General features: G+C 55.4%; 1 non-coding gene across 1 annotated transcript; it reads left to right on the top strand.

Annotated features, from left to right (window-relative positions):
* Positions 1-291: 291 nt before the first annotated feature.
* Positions 292-364, top strand: TRNAR-ACG (transfer RNA arginine (anticodon ACG)). The gene has a single exon. It is a non-coding gene; the product is annotated as a tRNA-Arg (tRNA).
* The last annotated feature ends 18,360 nt before the right edge of the window (positions 365-18,724 follow it).

The raw sequence follows: 18,724 nt of genomic DNA, 5'->3' as shown, positions 1-18,724 counted from the left end.
CGGCTTCCGGGACCTCTCTGGAGGCTCCTCGTTTCGGCTCAGGCACCACGTGGTGCCGCGCAGAGGTACCCTTTGTACCGGCCTGCTTCCAGATCGCCCTGTAACTCCGCCACAGCCCTGGAGGCGGCTAACCGTCGCAACCAGGGCCCCCCACCAACCTACATCGCCACACTCTCACTGCCGCACAAGCTTGTATTCCCTCTGCACGAGCCCGCCCTCGAGATGAAACTGATGAGGCGACTCCTGTCTGTCCTATTTTAGACCCTTGTTGTGACGTCAGTCTTCAGCAGCGGGCCAGTGGCGCAATGGATAACGCGTCTGCCTACGGAGCAGAAGATTCCAGGTTCGACTCCTGGCTGGCTCGACCAGTTGAATCCTTTTAATTACACTTTTCCCGCTAAATCTGAAAGTCTGCACCTAAATCTATAAAGAGCGTGATTTCACTCCAGTCCAGCCTCAAAGCTGTAAGTATATATCAAATGTGTCTTTTATGGTAAAACTAATTGTTACACAAAGAAGTCGTCATTGTCATCTAACGCGAGGCCACTTAAAATGTGATAAAAGTTTCATGGACCAGAGACAGTTCGGTCTCGTGGCAGCGGTTAATGGTGGAATAATTAAGTGGACTGTCACAGGCTCCTCAACACCTCTGGAACAGCAGCTGAGGCGTGTACAGACACACTTGATTTGCTTGCTCGGTAAACAGTAGAGGAAATGGAAAGCAAAATACTCCGGTGTCCCATAAATTGTGCGTCTAGATGCGGGTGTGGCAGCAGACAGGGAGGGAAGTGTCACAGTCAGTTTGTAGTAACACTAGGGGATTGGGCTGCTGTTTGCAGCTCACACACACATCCCACTGTGATAAAAAGACATCTCCTAGTAATGGCGGTGTTTGCCTGCCAGCAGCACAGATGGGAGGAGGGATGCGTTGCTGTAGAGAGGGATGTGTTGCTGTAGGGAGGGATGCGTTGCTGTAGGGAGGGATGCGTTGCTGTAGGGAGGGATGCGTTGCTGTAGGGAGGGATGCGTTGCTGTAGGGAGGGTTGCGTTGCTGTAGGGAGGGATGCGTTGCTGTAGGGAGGGTTGTGTTGCTGTAGGGAGGGTTGTGTTGCTGTAGAGAGGGATGTGTTGCTGTAGGGAGGGTTGTGTTGCTGTAGGGAGGGATGTGTTGCTGTAGAGAGGGATGTGTTACTGTAGGGAGGGTTGTGTTGCTGTAGAGAGGGATGTGTTGCTGTAGGGAGGGATGTGTTGCTGTAGGGAGGGATGCGTTGCTGTAGGGAGGGTTGCGTTGCTGTAGGGAGGGATGCGTTGCTGTAGGGAGGGTTGCGTTGCTGTAGAGAGGGATGTGTTGCTGTAGGGAGGGATGCGTTGCTGTAGGGAGGGATGCGTTGCTGTAGGGAGGGATGCGTTGCTGTAGAGAGGGATGCGTTGCTGTAGGGAGGGATGCGTTGCTGTATTGTAGTCCCAGCCCTTTGCCTCCTTTCCATCATCATCTTTAGAGTGCAGTTGTGTGTTTGAGCTTTGAGATCGGTATGGGATGCCCGGGACTTTGCTATTCTATATGCATTTCAAGTAGAGGCGCAACTAGAGCCAAATTTCGGGGTGGGGGCTACTAAAAATTTCGGGGGGGGGGGGGCTGATTCTTCCAGCAATATGCAGAGTGGAGATGCAGGGGCTCTAAGAAGGTGTGAAAACACAACAAAGCCTCGTTAGCAAGTAAACGGTCTTTTAAAGACCTGTGAAGTACTCGGTGCAGCTGTGTGTGTGCCCGGGAAGCTGTCTCAGCCGGGCTGACACACACGATTGGGGGGCTGAAGCCTTTTGCGCCCAATGGGCGTTGTGCGCCTGATTTCAAGTACCTCAATATGTTATGTTGTTGAATGAATTCTAAAGCTTACAGCTCCAGCCGCGGCCGCTGCAGATGAGAGCAGTGGGGCCGGCTGTGGGGGATTTCGAGAGACGACCACAAAGGAAAATTAAATAAATCATTAATTTTCCCTCGTGGTCTTCTCTTGAAATCCCCCCCCCCAAGCAGGCCCCACCTCTCAACCCCTCACATCTGCAGCGACCGCGGCTGCACAGCTGCCTCGAAGGGGCTTCCCGGCACAAATCACGGAAATGCTGCCGACCGTGGCCCCTGCAGGGGGCCACTACAGCGGTCGGCGCCCTAGTGCCACCGGGGCACCGGTCACCCCTCCCAAGGGGAGGGGGCGGGGACGCCGACCGGTGTCCCCATCCTCGTGCCGGCCTGAAGTGATGCGCAAGCGCGTCACTTCCTGGCCCCTGTGGGGAAGGGGAGGCTATTTAGCCTTCCCCCACCCTCCTGGCGACCTCTTTGTCGCCCACCACGCCACATCGCCAGATCGGTCGTCGTCTCGTCGTCGTGTCCCCAGATTAACGGTGAGTCTTGCTGCACCCACTCCCCCCTGGGCAGTACCAGGTCGACGGGGCCCTGTGGCTCGGATGGCCACGGGCGGAGGGGGCGCAAGATTAGGGCGAGGGTGGCGACTCAGAGGGTGGTGATGCCGTCCGCCGGCAGCACTGATCGGGGTAGCAAGGGCCATAGCCCCGATTGGTAGAGCACCTGATGGCGCGCGAAAAGTTGCGGGATCGATGCCCGCACTCCCTGATCGGCAATCTGGTAATCCCCTGGGTGAGATTGGCTTCGAAGTCGCCCACCCATCCTGCGATCCCCGGCTAGTCATTTAATCTCCCCGCGCCGCGTGATCCTGGGCAATTGATCGCGCCCCCCCCCCCTCCCCCGGGCCTCGAGTTGGGTCAGGGTGGGGTGGTTGACGCGGGGGAAATATCAAGTCACGTTGCTGGCTTTGAAGCCGCCCACCCATCCTGCGATCCCCGGCTAGTCATTTAATCTCCCCGCGCCGCGTGATCCTGGGCAATTGATCGTCCCCCCCGTGCCTCGAGTTGGGTCGGGTGGGTTTGTTGACGCGGGGGAAATATCAAGTCTCGGCGCACAACAGCCAGGGAATCTGGGCCAATCACTTAACCAACCTCCCTGGGCTTTCGATAACGTAACTGGGGCAAAGTAAAGCACTCCTATACCTTCAGGTCAATATATTTGCGCAAATGTAACATCACTGGCTTGCTACGCGGGAGGATATGGAAAAATGCCCGCACTCTCATTAGCAAATGGGCATGGTTTGATGATATCGGGCAATCGCACGATGTGTTCAGGGGCAAGTCTTTTAAACCCCCCACCTGCGCCTCGAGTCGGGTCCGGGTGGGGCTTCAAGGAGGTGGTCCGTTGTCCGCGGTGCTGCCGATGCAGGCGGCGAGCCTCGTGGTGGCGGCTCCATCCGGCGCTCCTGGGCTAATGATTTAATTATTCTCCTGTGCGTCAAGTGGGTCCGGGTGGGGCCTTGAGGATGGGGTCCGTCGGCTGCGCTGCTGCGGATGCAGGCTGCGAGCCTCGTGGTGGAGTCTCCTTTCTGTGACCGTGGGCAAATAATTTAATTTAATTCCCTGCATGTCTTGTTGGTGGTGGCACCATCCTGTGTTACTGAGATAATGATTCACTCTATCGCTGTGCGTCGAGTGGGCACGGATGGGGCCTTGAGGATATGGTCCGTCGGCTGCGCTGCTGCCGATGCAGGCTGCGGGCCGCGGGGTGGCGTTGCCATCCTGCGGTCCTAGGCAAATAATTTAATTTAATTCCCTGCGCTCCTTGTTGGGTCCGGGTGGGGCCTTGAGTATGGGGTTCGTCGACTGTGCTGCCACCAAAGGTCAGGATAGCAGGCTGCGAACTTCGTGGTCGCGTCACCATTTAATTCGGCCCGCCCCTGGTACAGCGCGGGTACAATGTGCGCTGCTCCCTTTCTTGCATGTTCACTTCAGGGCAGTTATGAATAAGGGTGGCTTGCTTCCGTAGCGGTCGTTTTGGTCTGGGGGACCACGGTTCAAGGCTGGGCTGTGGCGTAATGGTCTCAGCGGCGGCGCAACATAAAATTTGCCGCCTAAGGGCGAGAACACGGGCTGCGGGCCTCAAGGTCGTGTCACCAGTGTGGTCCGGTGGCGGCGCGGCTGCGGGGGGAGAATGGTAAACCCCCCCCCCCCCTGGGCATGTGTGTTCCTTGTCTCACAATGGTTTGTTGTTACAGCACCGTCTCGACAGATTACAGTTGGACGCGGTTAACTGAGGGACCAGCCAACGACAACCGGACGTCCATTGCAATTCCCCTTGTTTAGTGTGTAAGTACGGGCTAGTCGGGGGGGGTCGGGTCTGCGTCCGTTGTCCAAGGAGCAGGGCGTCGAGTGCCTCAGGGGAGGAGTATAGCGCTAAATTATGTCTTTTCCCTCCCTACAGACCGGAAGCGTGTACGCCTCAAATAAGATGGACAGTCAAGGATCCCCTCCGCTGTTTACTACCGGGCCCCAAGTCGAGGAGACACAGGCAGGCACCTCGGAGGACGCTCGTATTGCCGCCTTTCTACATTTGGCCAAGACCAAGGGTTTGGCTTGGGCCACCGAACTATTGAGAGCCAACAACCCCGCTGACTCTGGTATCGCCAGTGAAGTCCCGCTCGCCGACCGGGAGTACGGCGAAGACGCGGACCCCTCACGGTCACAGAGGATTCGCCGCCCCACAGTTAAGGATTTTCCGGCTGAACAACCGCCGGCGAGGAGCAGAGCCGCTGCTCCCCCCAGGGCCGCACTTGCCCTCCAGGCGCCCCTCCCCTTGTGCACTGGGCCGTCTCCTACACCTCCAAGCTGCCCTAACCAGGTGGCATTTGCAACATCTGATGACCTCGGTAAGCTCTCGGACACCTTGAAAAGCTTTATGGCAGAGGTCAGAACGGGCCTAATGCTGATCAGGTCGCCCACTGGGGCCTGGCCTGCCGCCCCTGCCTTACCTAGCGTGGCCCTGGGGCTGGGGGCCTTCACACAAGTTTGGGGGGAAGGGGGCAGCCAGTCCAGCGCCACCGGGTCGACCGGGGTGGGCGGACTGGTGGCGGCCGGTCTTTCGCCTGCGGGAGGGCAGCCTGCTGCAGTAGTGGCCCCCCCTCCGCCGTCCACCCCCGCAACGAATGTAGCGTCAGACGCAGTGGCAAGCACACTAAACCTACCGACGGGGGTCCCCCCGGCGGCGCCGACTCTGGCTCTGGTGCCCAAGCCGCTGGTTACCACCGCTCCACTTGTATCCGGCCGCTGCTCCTTAGCTTGGCAGGTTCCCTTGGTGGCCAAGGAGGGCATATGGCGTAGGGAGTTCATCGATATATTCACCCTGTTCATGCATGGGGCAGAGGGGTTAGATACCAGAAGGATGGGCACCAAGGAGGAGGACAGGAAGGTGCGCTTTCAATCTTGGCCTGAGAAAAACATTGTCACTTGGGGCCAGGCCTTCGCCATAATGGCAGCAGTTATAATGGAGAAATTCCCTGATGAAGGGCCAGGGCTATTCCATTACGCAAGCGTCATCACAGAGGAGGCTGCCAAGGGTGGGGGCATGGGGTGGTACCGATACGATTGCGACTTCCGAAAGAAGAGGGCTATTTGTCCAGAACTAGAGTGGGACCAGCTGGAGGTCAGGCTATGGGTGATGCATATGGGTAAGCACACGGTAGAAGCGGCAACAAAAACAAGCACTACGAACAGTGAGAAGAGCAAGGAGACTAAGCAGGAAGGGAGGGCGCAGAATAAGAAACCCTTTCGAGGCGGCCGAGGGGGGGGCCGCAAGCTGGGCTTTAGAGCACAGTCCAACGGCACCTGTAGGCTGTTCAACGCAGGGTCATGCTCCTGGGGCAAGGCGTGCCGGTTCACCCACAATTGCAGCAAGTGCGGGGCCCCCTATGCCGCGACCTCATGCTCCAAGTGCGACAGCCCGGGCCGGCCCACTTCCAGCAAGTAGCCGGTGGCGGGCTCAGGCCCCACCACCGCCCCGCCCCCCTGCCCCTGCCCGCTGACCCTTGGCAGGCGTAACAGACAGCGTGCTTGTCCTTGCCCCGCACGACCGAATGAAAGGCCCATCTCCCATTAGCATAACCAACCTTCTTTCCGCCCTCCGTGGATACCACAACAGCAGAGAAGGGACCCTCATTGCGGAAGGCTTTGTAGAAGGTTTCTGCATCCCATACCAGGGCCCCCTCGTGAGCAGGGATGCGGAGAACCTCAAATCTGCTAGGGACCACCCAGAGATAGTTCAGTCCAAGATAGCAAAGGAGGTTGCCTTGGGTAGGGTGGCGGGCCCGTTTGCCAGCCCCCCCCGCCGCATTTTGTAATCTCCCCCCTGGGGGTGGTGCCGAAAAAGGAGCCTGGAGGGTTTCGGCTGATACACAATTTGTCGCACCCAGAGGGGGACTCAGTGAACTTTTGGCTAGATGAGGGGAGGTGCTCAGTGTCCTACTGTTCCCTAGACCTAGCTGTTGACATGATCAGGAGGGCAGGTAAGGGAGCTTGGTTGGCAAAGTCAGACATAGAGTCGGCATTCAGACTGCTGCCAGTACACCCAGATAGCCAACACCTTTGGGGCTTCAGGTGGGAGGACAAGGTTTTCTACGACAGATGTATGCCCATGGGTTGCTCAGTGTCATGCGCGTACTTTGAGGCGTTCAGCTCTTTTCTCCAGTAGGCCCTAACGAGCAGGCATGGGGTAGAGGGAGTGACCCACTACCTGGACGATTTCCTGTTTATCGGGGGAGCTGGCACGCAGGAGTGCGCAAGGGCACTGCAGTGTTTCCAGGATTTGGCAAGTCACTTGGGTGTGCCTTTACCTCCGGGCAAGACTCAGGGCCCGATTCACAGAACTAACTTAAGACAAAATCCTAAACTTACTACCATTTTCGTATTCACAGAAGGCACTTACTCATTTTGGTATTCACAGAAGACACCTACTCACTTCGGTATTCACAGAAGTTAGGAGTCCTAACTCTAGGACTCCTAAATGCCTTCTGTGAATACCGAAAGTCTTAAAATTAGGATTTTTCTCAGTTTAGGAGTCCTAAAGTTAGGACTCCTAACTTTACAACTACTAAACTGAGAAAAATCCTAATTTTAAGGCTTTCGGTATTCACAGAAGGCATTTAGGAGTCCTAAAGTTAGGAGTCCTAACTTTACTACTACTAAATTGAGAAAAATCCTTATTTTAAGACTTTCGGTATTCACAGAAGGTATTTAGGAGTCCTAAAGTTAGGAGTCCTAACTATACTACTACTAAACTGAGAAAAATCCTATTATTAAGGCTTTCGGTATTCACAGAAGGCATTTAGGAGTCCTAAAGTTAGGAGTCCTAAACTTAAATAAAAAAGAAGCATCACTGGGTCAAGCTCGGTTCAGGGTTGAAACAGGACCTGGCTGTATGGGAAGATTTCCTTTCCCGTTTCAATGGAGCAGTGATATGGAAGCAACCGTGGGTGGACAGTTAGGAGCTGTGTTTATTCACGGATGCCTCTGGTAGGGAGGGCTTCGGGGCAATCCTGGGCGAGGACTGGTGTGCTCAGGAATTGCCCAACGTCTGGCGCAAGCGCATGATCACAAAAAACATCACGGTACTTGAGCTCTTCCCCATCGTAGTTGCTCTGCACCTCTGGCCCGTGGAGTTGTCGGACAGAAAGGTCCTATTCTGGTCTGACAACGTGCCGGTCGTTCAGGCTATCAACGGTCAGACAGCCAGGTGCCGGCTGGTACTATGCTTGTTGAGGGAATTGGTTAGGGCTTGCCTGCGCGCCAATGTTGAGTTCAGGGCCAGGCACATTGAAGGCGTGAAAAATGTGGCAGCTGATGCTCTTTCTCGCTTTCAGTGGCTCCGCTTCAGGGAGGCCTGGCCGCGGGCGAGAGCTCAGATGACCCCATTTCCGGAACACCTATGGAGAATCCTGCAGTGGGACAGCAGCTGAAAGCGATGGGAGAGAGAGCCTTGGCCCCAGGTACCAGGAAACGTTATGGTACACACTTGGCAACCTTTAGGGCGGTGTCCCTGGCGCTGGGTACTTCAGGGGCAACAATGGAGATCAAAGTCAGAGCATTTGTCGTATGGGCAAGGGGGCACGGGAAAAGCCACTCCTGGGTGGGTAGCCATTTAGCGGCGGTGAGCCACGATACCAGGTTGTCTGGTGGGGCGTACCCCACTAATTCCTTTGCCACCCGGGCCGCCATGAAGGGTTGGGCCAGGGATGAACCCAGGGTGCCGGACAACCGAGCACCCATTGACTTTGACATCCTGAAGGGCTTGCTGGGCGCACTCGAGGCGGTCACCTATTCATCGTATGAGGCCACGCTGTTCTCTGTTGCCTTTTGCCTAGCATTTTTCGGAGCATTCCGCTTTAGTGAGCTAGTGGCCAGGTCAAAGTATGACAGCTCGGGGGATGCCCTAGCTATATCAGATGTGTCAGTCACTGACTCCCTGTCCATCCACCTACGGAAGTCTAAGACTGATCAGGCAGGGCGGGGGATTGAGGTGGTTCTCCAGCCCCTCGGCGACCCTAGATTTTGCCCAGTACATTGGGTAAAGGTGTTTCTGGGGTGCCGCCCCCCCGCCCCGGGTACTTACTGTTACACAGGGACCAAACCCCGGTGACCAGATACCAGTTTGAGCGTATGATCAGGGCCAGCTTGTCCAGAGCGGGGCTGGACCAGCCTCAGAAGAGGTACTCGAGCCACTCTTTTAGGATTGGCGCGGCCACGGCGGCCCACCTAGATGGTTTAGCGCCCGCCAAGGTGAAGAAAGTAGGGCGTTGGGAGTCGGATTGTTACAAACGTTATGTGCGCCCTTGATGTTGGTTTTGCAGTGATTTGTGGTGAAATTGTTATTAGTTGAAAAATCTACTGTGATTAAAGAACCCTGAGTGTGCACCATGTCTTCTGTTTTATTAGGGCGCGTGGTGTGGGTGATCAGGCATTCATGTGTCGCCCGGGCGGCCCAGTGGGCGTCGCACCGAAATTGGATGCAGCACTTCCCGCAGACACAGGTGGAGTGGAGGGGTTTCCCTGGCATGAGATGGTTTGAGCTAAGGAACAAGCTGGAGCAGAGGCTGATATCGCAAGGCTCCACCCTCCCTCACACGCTGGTGATTCACCTGGGCGGAAATTACCTCATCACCCTAGGAAGGAGACTGTTGCTGCTAGCCATGAAGAGAGACCTGGGGGAGATTTGCAAGCAATTAGGCCAGTGCGAGGTTGTTTGGTCAGAGATCATCCCACGTAGGTCTTGGCGGGGGCTAAATCGGCAGAGGCAGTGGAGCATTCTAGGAGGCGTATCAACGGGGCTATGCGGAAGTTTACTGTGCAAAGGGGCTTAGGTTTTATACCCCATGAGATGATTAGGGGGAGCGTGAAGGGATATTTCGATTTTGATGGGGTACACCTGTCCCAGGTGGGCATGGACCTCTTTCTATTAGATTTAAGCGAGGCGTTAGAGATGAGAGGGTGCAGGTAAGAGCAAGGTGTGGTGGGGGGCCCTGGCTGCGACGGTGAGCCGCCTCCAGGGCTGTGGCGGAGTTACAGGGCGATCTGGAAGCAGGCCGGTACAAAGGGTACCTCTGCGCGGCACCATAGGGGGTGCCTGAGCCAAAACCGAGGAGCCTCAGGGGAGGGTCCCGGAAGCCGTGTCGGTGCCCCACTAGTCCTGCGGGCGGTTGTGGGCCTGAACAACCGGGGGCTTGCTAAGCGACGCTCCGCCCCGAGAGGGGGGGCGTGAGTAGAAGTTACCAACGGCACGTGATCGTAGAAAGAATCACATGGATGGCAGCGGGCATCGCTCCCGCGCTGCCTGGCTCATCAGGCGGGCAGGCGGCCCAGTTGGTTGCCTGCCCTTGGATCACCCGTAAGATAACCCATCCATTACATATTCTGGATTATGTAATAAACCTGCAGCAATTTTACCCAACTCAACAGTCTCTGTGTGTGTTATTTGGGTATGCATGTTGGAGGAGGGGGGACAGAGGGGTGCCCCTGGGGGTACTAAGATAAAGCAGCGATGGGGGCAAGAGCCTCAAACTAGAAGGAGAACAGCCCGTTCTTCAACTGTTTCCAGTATTGTAGGTGATTTTGCAGGGGGGGGCTCCTCCACTAGGGCCAAGGAGCGTCACCCCAATGCTTTCTTGTAGTGCGAGAAGGAGAAACATAAAATAGTAAAACTACCATTGTATGTTTCTGCTTCTTGCACTGCGAGAAAGCAGAAGGGTTTGGATGAGCGGGTCTGCTCTAGGGCAGGGGAGGAGTAGTTTGCCTAATGCTGAGGGCGCTGATTGTTTGGTCGGCCCTGTGGTGCCGCACAAACCAGTTTTATTCCCTTTGCTTTCTTTATTCCCCAAAAAGTTAGCACAGGTATAAGTTATAATGACCCTACTAACGTCTTCAAGCGGAAATGGCTTTCATTAGTCTCTAACCCCCTTCTGTTAGCTACGGCTCAAGACACGGTGCCTGTGCTCATTGGGGAACCAGAAGAGGACTCAGTTAGAATGTTTAACTGGATCACATCTATAGGGAATAAATTGGAACCCCCTAGAAGAGGTACTAGAAGTTCTAAAAGGAAGATCCACAGTGACCCTTGGTTCTCCAAGGATCTTGTGGATCTTCATCTACACAGTAAGCAGCTTTAGCGTAAGTGGAGGAGGGGATACGAAACATCCAACCTGCATACCTTCAGAGCTTTCAGGAAGAAATATAAACTGGCTATTAAAATTGCAAAAAGGGAATACTTTTGTAATCGAATTTTCATAGCCAAGAACAACCAAAAAGAAATATTCAAAATTGTAAAATCTTTCACAGATCCTAAGGTCCTGCATACTACTATCCCTCCGTCTGTGAAATTGCATGCTACTTTGACAACAAGGTTAAAAACAGCCAAAGGAACTTTAGGACTTTTAGACCGGAAGATTTTACTGACGAAAGAGCATTAGATCCTGGTTCAAATATTCCTGTCTTGCAATCATTTCAAGCTGCCACATTAGCCCAAACCAAAGAGGCTATTTTAGCTTGTAAATCTGGTTCACCATTGGACGTATGTCCTCCAACTTTTTTACATCATATCATTGATGTGGTCAATCCAGTTATTAATGGTATAGTGAACTCCTCCCTCACCTTGGGTATTGTCCCCAATGACTGGAAATTTGCCATTGTCAAACCGCTAAAAAAGAAACAGAATGTAGAGTCCTCAATCTTATCCAACTACAGGCCGACATCTCTCCTACCAATTTTGGGTAAGACCACTGAGAATATCAACAACGTGTCAGCTTCACTGAGTCTGCACCTATCCTTCATTCTCGACAGTCTGGTTTTCGTCCAAAACATTCGACAGAGTCAGCCCTACTTGAGATATCTGACACCCTAAAATTCATCATGGATAGTGGCAGGAAGGCAGTCCTGATTCTTCTGGATTTGTCTGCCGCGTTTGACACCATCTCCCATGACATACTGTTAGCCAGATTAAGATCATGTGGCATCACAGATCTGGCATTGGCCTGGATCACATCATTCCTGTCCAACAGGAAACAGGTCGTCTCCTTGGGTTCCTGTGTGTCATCTGAACGCATGGTCTCTACGGGTGTCCCACAGGGGGCCTCTATCAGTCCCCTGTTGTTTAATATATACATGGCCCCGCTGATCTCATTAATCTCGTCCTTTGGAATTGAGACTACATCTTATGCTGACGATACCCAACTCATTCTGTCTCTGGAAGATAGATCAACAACAGTGGAAGAGAATTTCAAAGCTTGTTTCTCAGCGATCATTAAATGGATGAATAACAACCATCTCTGCTGTAACACCGATAAAACAGAGATTCTTCCCATTGGTAAAAACAATGCGTTTCAACCCAAAGATTGGTGGCCAGATGATATTGCAGCCCCTCCCTCAACGGTGGAGGTTGCTAAAAATCTGGGGGTATTGTTTGACTCCTCCCTTTCATTTAAGCCCCATGTTTTAAAACTAACGGGGATCTGTTTCAGTTATATCCGTACATTGAAAAAGTTTTTCAATCTCATTCCATCAGCAGCAAGGAAAACGGTGACAGGAGCTCTCATACCGTCTCGGCTGGACTACTGCAATAGCCTTCTCGTTGGGACGAATAAATCCTCCCTGAGACGGCTTCAGGTAGTCCAGCATGCAGCGGCCAGATTGGTCTTGGGACTCCCTCGTAGATCATCTGCTTCGGCCGCACTAAAGACCCTGCACTGGCTTTCGATTCCTAAAAGAATCCTCTTTAAATTACTTCTGACGACTTTTAGAGCTGCACGGGGAGTCGGCCCTGCTTATCTCTCCATCAGATTTAAACCATACACTACAACCAGGACATTACGATCAAGTTCTGCTAATCTTTTGGCAATAGGCAGTTTTAAATTGTCATCAAAAGGAGGGAAATCAGCCACTGTACTGGGAGCAAAAGCATGGAACAATCTGCCAAGGGACCTGAGAGCAATACAACGCGAAGATCTATTTAGACGAGCCCTCAAAACCTGGATCTTTGGCCTCACAGATGCCTGCTCCCTGGCCTTGCCTTAGTCTGGACAGTTACAGTTAGTCTTGTTATCTGCAGCGCCAGGAGACTCCGTCAGGAGTGACAGTTGCGCTATATAAACCTTTCTTTTCATTTCATTTCATTTCATGTGCACTCTATGGTTCTCCAATGCAGCCTACATGGAGAACATGGCTTCCCCGTAAGCTCCTTCCTGGGCGACGTCCTGACCAATCACAACGCTCCACTGGAGCGTTGTGATTGGCTCAGGGGAGGGGAGGGAGGCTGCCTGCTTCCTAAAGACAAGACGAGGGACCCTGGCGGCGAAAAGGTATGTTTCAACATTTTTATTATTATTAATTAAATGAACACCCCCCCCCCACGCAACTCCCCCCGTGCAAAACCCCCACCTGTGAGACATGCTAGCCGCAACTGCGATTTTGAAACTTACTGAGGTGAGGTGGCATAGAGTTCCATAAAGTCGGAGCAAGGACACGGAAGGAGCAGCCTCCCGTTCTGGCTTTGTTGTGGCGAGGGATGGGAGCCAGGTTTAGATCAGCGGAGCGTTATAATCTGGAGGGCATGTCAAATTTGCATCAAGTCAGATAACCTGGGAGCTCCTTGGGATTTTATGGGAGATGCATAAGATTTTGAACTTCATGTGCGTCCTAATAGGTAGTCTGTGGATCTTTTTTTTTTTTTTTTGAAACCGTTTATTGCAGTTTATAGAAGTTACAGGTATGGGCCTACAACCACACGGCCGGCCGCTAGAGCATCAAAAGCATATTACATACATACAGCAAAAAACTTTCTCAGCGGTGCACAGTAGGAAGACAGGAGTGATCAATGGTGCAGGCCTCACAGCTCCATGCCCACAGTACGGTTCCATTTTCTTAAAGCAAAACAACGTAAACAAACCACAACCGCAAGGCAACCCTCGATCCAAAGTGACAACACGTGCTCCATAAGTGGGGGATCCAAACCAGCAGCAAAATTCTGAAGAGGGGGACGGGAGTAGATCAGGGACTGGGGGACCGCGCGCCCGCGGCCAAGGGAGGGGCGCCATCTAGGGAGACGGAGCCGGCGAGGCCGCCGGTAGCAGCGGCGGCTCACAAATACCCCCGCGGTAGGCGTTCCAGGGGCCCCAGAGTTTCATCCACGCCCCAGGCTTACCCCTCGCCACATACACCACCTTTTCACGAAACATACACCAATCCATATGCTCTTTCCAGGCCGACACCGCAGGGGGCCTCTGGGATCCCCACAATTGGGCAATATCACGCTTGGCTATCATGTATCCCAGAGTCACCCACCGCGCCTGCGGGACCGAGTAGTCATTTGGTTCCCAGACATTCAGCAAGCATCTCCTCGCTTCAGGCAGCAGCGCGACACGCGTAACCATTCGTAGAACCTCATGCACACCACGCCAGAATCGCTCCACCTTCGGGCACTCCCACAGTATATGCATGAAAGTCGCCAACGCACCACAGCCACGCTTACACATTCCATCACCGGCAAAACCCATACGTAAAAGCCTTGGCCCCGTCACGTAGACCCGGTGAAGGATCTTGAGCTGGACGAAACGAAGGCGAGCCGGGATGGCCACCTCTTTCGGAGAGGCCACCGCGGAGATCCAATCCTCGTCGTCCAGCTCCAGCCCGTCGGCAACCCAAGCCTCGCGGAGACTAGTCAGCAGACACGATCTATCGTTAATCAATTTTTTGTATATGAGGGAGATCGTGCTGTCCGGGACATGGCCATCTAGCACTCTGTCCTCCAGGGGGGAAGACTCCGGAATGGATGCAACATCCGGGAAGACGGAGCCCAGCGCATGGCGGACCTGTAGGTACCGAAAGTACTCACTGCCCTGCAGCTGAAACTCCGCCTGCAGCGTCTCAAAAGTTTTGAATCCCCCCCTCGTCCAGAGATCTCCCACCGTGCTGATTCCGATCGTGTCCCACTTCTCGAAGCCCTTCGACGTCCACAGGGAGCCCAACCTCTCAGATGCATACAGCGGAGACGCTCGGGTCAAACGGTCCTTCCACCCCATAGCTGCATTAGCCGCGTGCCAGACACGCACCATGACACGCGTCGGTCCCGTCAAACGGGAGTCGGGCGCGCCAGAGTAGAGCGCTCGATTATAATCGCCACCGGGCAGAAGCGTCCTGTCCATCTCAAATGCCGGGTTCAAGGCGGGCCCGTAAAGGCTATGATTAATTGCAGCTAGTTGGGAGGCCCAGTAATACCGTTTGATGTCCGGGAGGGCGACCCCTCCATCGTACCACGGGAGCGTCAATTTAGCCAGAGCAATACGCGGCCTCCCGTCCCAGAACAGGCGCCGCTGGAGGCCCTCCACCTCGCGAAAGTAGCGTGCCGGGACCAGGTCCATGGTATTCTGGAGGGCGTAGAGGAAGCGCGGCAGGGACATCATTTTAAATAAGGCCGCTCGGCCGAGCGGCGAGAGCGGCAGACGCCGCCAGCGCACCACGTCCTCCCTCAGACGCTGGAGGGGGGGCAGCAAGTTCCGCTCATAGCGGGCCTCCGGGTCAAGAGTGATATATATACCCAGGTACCGGAAACCCTGGGAGGCAATCTGGATCGGACAGTCCCGTGGCAAGACCGGGGCCTCCCCGGAGAGCACATAGACACAGGATTTCGCCCAGTTGATGACCAGGCCTGAGTTGCGACCGAAGGAGCGCAAAACATCAACCAGGACGATCAGTGACTTGCGCGGGGAGGCGAGATACAAAAGGATATCGTCAGCATAGAGGGACACGCGGTCCTCATGCTCGGGGGTCCAGCGGAGACCACGGATAGAAGGGTGCCACCGCAACCACTCCGCCAGGGGCTCCATGGCCAGGGCGAACAGGAGAGGCGACAGGGGACAACCCTGTCGCGTGCCCCGCCCCAGCGCGAATGGGGCAGATACTCGCCCGTTCACCACCACCTGCGCCAACGGGCCCGAATATAGCAATTTGACCCAGCTGACGAAACCCGGGCCGAACCCAAACTTCGCCAGCATCGCCCAAATATATGGCCATTCGAGCGTATCAAACGCCATGGTGGCGTCCAAGGACGCCAAGATGGCCGGCTCCCGCACAAATGGGACACGCGCGAGCACCCCGTGTAAGCGCCGCAGATTAAGCGCCGTGTTGCGGTGTGGTATAAAGCCCGATTGGTCTTGGTGGACCAAATCGCCCACCACGCCAACCAACCGGTTGGCCAACACCTTGGCGAGGATTTTGGGCTCCGCGTTCAGAAGCGAAATCGGCCTATAGGATGTGACCCGCTCACGGGGCTTCCCCTCCTTATGGATCACCACAATTGTAGCCAGACGCTGGTCCGGCGGGAGGGAGCCCTGCGAGTGGGCCGCAAGGAACATCGCGCGCAGGTGGGGCGCCAACACATCCGGGCGTAGCTTGTATAGCTCAATGGGAATACCATTGGGGCCCATGGCCTTGCCGGATGCAACCGAGCGAATAGCCGAGGCAATTTCGTCCGAGGTGGGCGGGGCATCCAGCGAATCCCTGTCCTCCACCGTAAGGGAGGGCAGTGCGATGTCCCGAAGCAAGGCATGGGAATCTTCCTCCGAGCAGGGAGAAACCGGGGAGTAGACTTCGCAGAAATAATCCGCGAAGCAGGAGACAATGGCTTCCGGCTCAGTGACGCACACACCATCCACGCTCTCAATCAAAGGCACCACGCGGCTCGCTCTTTCCCTCTTGTCCAACCACGCAATCAATTTGCCAGCCTTGTCACCCACATCATACAATCGCCCCCGCTGCTCTCTACTGAGGCCCCTGGCCGCCTCCGTGACGAGGGCCCGATAGGCCGCCTGCTTTAAGTGCAAAACATGCAACTTGGCGTCTGTTACCCCGCTCCCCAGGTCACCCTCCAGTTCTGCAATCTCGGCCTCAACCCGGGTCACCTCCTCCCGCTCGCGCCGCCGGGCATTGGAAATAAAGGAGAGGGCCTCCCCTCTAAGAACCACCTTGAAAGCCTCCCACAGGGAGATGGCAGACGGGACCGACCCCACATTCTCATCGAAATAGCGCTGTAAGGATTTGATCAAGTCGGCACGAATGGTGGGGTCGCGCAAATACCAGGCATTGATCGGGGCCACTCTGCCATCCCCCCTCGGGAAGACATCGAAATGCAACAACAATGGGGAGTGGTCTGAGATACCCCGTGCCAAATGGCGCACCTCCCCCACCCTCCCTGCCTGGGCCGCCGGGACAAGGATGTAATCAAGCCGCGAGAGGCTACCATGGGCCCCCGAGTGGAAGGTGTACTGTTGCAATACGGGATGCTTTAAGCGCCAGCAATCCACCAGGCCCAGCGTGTCTAAAAGGCCGGGCAGCCACGCCTGTGCCCGGGGGAGGTCCCTAGGGGGATGGCGATCCATAGACCCAGAGGCAACCGCGTTAAAGTCCCCTCCAACCACCAACAGGCCACCCGGAAGGTCCAGAAGGAGGCGCCCCAGGTCCGCAAATGTAGTGGCTTGTAACCCAGGCGGGACGTACACTGATATAAAGATAAACACTCTACCCTCCATTCGTCCCACCAGAACAGTGTAACGTCCCCTCTCATCATGGCGCACCTCGTCAATCTCCAACGGGAGCGAGTTCTTGACCATAATACCCACCCCCCGCGAGCCCGAAGTGAAGCCGGAGTGGGCCGCCAAACGATATCCCCGCCGATTCATTGCATGAAAGGTGTTACCTATAAGGTGTGTCTCCTGCAGGAAGACAACATCTGGAGAAATACGTTTTAAATACTGCAGGACCACACCACGCTTAATCCTATCCCCCAGGCCGTTAACATTCCATGACAACACAATCAAATCCCTACCCCCCATCATACGTCAAAACAATCGGTCGCCCCCCACCGAGCATCTTAAAAACAACAAAACAGTTGCGGGTTTGCCTTGCGGTGCTAACAAACAACACACCCCCCCCACCCCCCGGTCCCAACAGAACTCCCCCCTCCCTGCACCCCTGCATGAGCCCAGACAGCCCCCCCAAAGTGCAGTGTGCCTGTCGCCCCATAGCTAAGTACTAACTAGTCCCCCCGAGGAGGAGGGAAGCCCCCAGCAGACCCCACCCGACCTCCCTGGGAGGGGAACATACGAAAGCAATATATGGTAAAGGAACAATATCCAGAGCAAGGCCTATACAGTCACCCCTCAATTCTGATCCGGCGGGCCCTCCCCGCCAGCCGCGCCCCCCCCACCCCGATCTCCAGGCAAAGTATCTAACCAGTCCCCAGCCACCTCGGGCCGGTCGAAGAAGTGCGTACGGCCATCCACCTCCACCCTCAGCTTAGCCGGAAAGAGCATTGAGTACTTGAGGTTTAGGTCCCTTAGGCGACGTTTAATACCAAGAAAGCTCTGTCGCTGCTTCTGGACCGCCGGAGTAAAGTCTGGGTAGAAGTGTACATCCATGTTGTCCAGCCTGACCGGTCCCTGTTGCCTGGAGGTCTGGAGGATGGCGTCCCTGTCCCTGAAATTAAAAATCCGGGCAATAATAGGCCGCGGCGGTGCACCGGTCTTAGGGCGGCCCCCAGGGACCCGGTGGGCACGCTCCACCGCAAAAAGCTTACTCAGCCCCCGGGGCTGGAGATGGGTCAGGATCAGTTCTTCCACGAAGAGATCTGCCGCCTCCGCCTCTCGGCCCTCCGGCACACCAATAATGCGAACATTGTTCCTCCGGGCCCGACCCTCGGAATCCTCCAGTCGCCGGTCCATCAGGGCGCTCGCCTGGCCAAGCCGGCGCACCTCCTTCTGGAGGGCCACCACGTCCGTAGTGAGGCCCGTTGTGGTGTGGGCCAGGGAGTCAACTCGGTCGTTCGTTTTTGACAAGTCTGCCCTCACAAGGCCCACATCCACCAGGACCGAGTCAATTTTTTGCGCCAAGGTATCGAAACGCTGGTCCACTGAGGCCTTCATCTCTGCGATGGCGCCCATGACGTCCCGGAGGGTCAGATCCACCGGTTGGGCAGGCGCCTCCGTCGGGCCCACCAGGGATGACCGCGATGTCTCCGGAGAACCCTTCTGGAGCGTATAGCGATCCATACTATTGGCCTGGTGCGCCGTGCCACGGCGGGTTGTCTTCATCTTCGCCCGGTCGCCATCTTGTTTGGTGGACATGCTGGCCCTTCCACCGTCGTGCCAAGATCTCCAAACGGGCCGCCACACCAAATCACGGGTGTCAGGGGGGGGGGCGGGGGCGACCACCGGGCCGCGGGTCAACCCACCGCCGGCGGGTCAGCCGGGCACCTGGACAAGGCAACACCACCGCACCCCGCTCCGCAGCCCGA

This window comes from Triturus cristatus, chromosome 8, assembly GCF_964204655.1.
Source record: "Triturus cristatus chromosome 8, aTriCri1.1, whole genome shotgun sequence".
Taxonomy (NCBI): Eukaryota; Metazoa; Chordata; class Amphibia; order Caudata; family Salamandridae; genus Triturus; species Triturus cristatus.
This window is presented reverse-complemented; position numbering and strand designations above follow the sequence as displayed.